At 35.7% G+C, this 2,318-nt stretch overlaps 1 protein-coding gene across 1 annotated transcript in view; it reads left to right on the top strand.

The window, feature by feature from the left end:
* The window catches only part of LOC118334874 (tissue factor-like), a gene marked incomplete in the record, with an annotated part of 16,115 nt that overhangs the window by 2,524 nt on the left and 11,273 nt on the right, over nucleotides 1-2,318 (top strand).

Genomic DNA, 2,318 nt, shown 5'->3' with positions numbered 1-2,318 from the left:
TATATATATATATATATAATAGACATTCTGCTCAAAATTCATACAAATCTGAAATTTGGTCCCACAAAAACAAATCATTTATAATTGCGGGATTTTGGACTTGATAATTAAATCATGTATTGTATTTTCATTTGCTTTAAGAGCTTTTTTTCAGGATTAAGTAGTTCTGTTGGGCCAATTTAATATACAGAGGTTGGATCAACTGTTTACTTTACAGTCTCCTGCAAATCTTTTTGCTATAAGCTGACACATTCTGCCCCACATGTGGAATAGTCCTCCACTCTTTATTAGCCCCTTGGGGCAGGGAAAGAAGCCAAAGAATGTGGGACTGAAGGGAAAACATACTAAGTAGATACTTGAAGAGATCCCAGCTAAAGCAGTGGGTATTTTGGATTCTTGTGGGAATCGGTGATGCCCGTAATGTCCTCTATTAAAGGTAATGGCAATTGGGTCCATCAGAGGTCTACAATTTTTGTGACCTGTTTTGATAGATTGAGTAACTGTGTGGGAACATTGCAGCAGTGTGTCATTTGGGGGGAAACCTCCTGGTAGCAATTAGAAACCATCTGACTGTTCTAGTTGGACCTCGCCTCCACATACTTTCACAGAAAGTCATAGAAACACTGAAAAGGAATAAGACACTGTTTGTATTACTCAACCCTTGTCCTAGTTACACTAATTTTTGGAGTAACATTTTGCCAATGTAATAATGAAACAGTTATATTGATGCCAAAGCAAAATGCTCATTTTAATCACATTTTCAGGTGACTTACAGCACTTGGTTAAAGTTAGAAAAAGACCTGATCTTGAATAAATATTAACATTTTTGACTTTTTCAAAACCCCCATCTTTTTGTAACTTAAAGCTGTAGTAGGAAACTTTAATACAAATACATTTTTGTCACATTTTTTTTGGAAAAACTTTTTCCAGCAGAAATATTCACCTCATGCATTGATGCCCATTTTTTCTCTTCCTGTTTGAATGCCATTGTATTTGTTCTTCCGGTTAGCACTAGCGTAATACGGTACAATACAGTGCAGCAATTCGACAGAGTTTAGCTGCACTTCCAAATTGACACAAAATGGGTTTTCTGAAATGACACGCCTTTCAACAGGACTGTCCCAGGGAATGTCATAGATTTTTAACAGATCTTGAAAACTTACAGCATTTTCTTTGTAAAACCACATTACACTATATACCATAGAATGGGACCAGTATCTTTTGATAGAGTAATAAAGTGACTTAAGTTACTCATTTAAAATATGAACACAATTTTTTTTTTACTAAATTAGATTAAAAAATCACATTAAAGAGTGGACACAAATAGCCTTCAACCCACCCAGTCATCAAATTAAAGACGAAGACTAGGACTTTATCACAAAGCTAAGACAGAATAATAATTGGAATAGAAAAGTTTCAATTTAGTTGTAATAAACTGAAATTATATTTTACGATACTTCACTAATTTCACTAAGTTACCTGTTAGTAGCAAGTGGGAAGATAACAGCATGGTCCCATCTCTAAGTTATATGCCTTATTGGCTGGTCTGTCCACCTTGATCAGTGAGGATTCGAGGAGCTATAACACTGAGAAGAAGTTTCAGACAACGGTCCTAATCCCAATGGCTAGAGGTCTGGCTACATAAGGTATTTCAGGTATTTGGACAACCCACCGATGCTGTTCTTTTTGTGAGGACATCTTGCTTGGAAATTTTTTTGTAGATTTAACCCCAGCACAGTGTGGGAAGATTTAGCAATCTGTGAAACCTGAAAAGGAAACTACCTGTGCCCTGCCTCATGGAGCTGCTCACCGCTGAAACTATTGCAGTGAGAAGGAACTAGTATCCCTGGATAGTCTAATATCTCCACCATGAAAAGAATATGTTTATTTATTTATTGCATCACCATGGTGATAGTAAAGACAATTAAATAACTATTTTAATGTTGCAAGTGAAACTAAGTGACAGCTGTTTCAGATCAGTAAGGAATCTGTTTTATTGCCAGTCGTAAAGCCTTTCCTAAAGGCAAACATTTGTGGGACATTGTTATTGTTTTAATATATAAAACGTAATGAGGAACACTGTGGTCCTGAAGTCCTTTTTTAAGCTGAATACAGGTTGCTGGACATCCTGAAGATCGAATGGTTTTCTGTGCATATAAGTACAATATTATTTGTCTTAACAATCATCCATACAATAAACATGTGCCAAACATACAATTATAGAGTGAGTAGAATTTAAAGTTCCAATCTGTAACATTTCCCCATTAAAATGTCTATGAGTGCTATCTTCTATGTGTAGTTGAGTTGTGTACTTCCAT

Source organism: Morone saxatilis, unplaced genomic scaffold (genome assembly GCF_004916995.1).
Source record: "Morone saxatilis isolate NCDOM2014 unplaced genomic scaffold, NCSU_SB_2.0 Contig23, whole genome shotgun sequence".
Lineage (NCBI taxonomy): Eukaryota > Metazoa > Chordata > Actinopteri > Moronidae > Morone > Morone saxatilis.
This window is presented reverse-complemented; position numbering and strand designations above follow the sequence as displayed.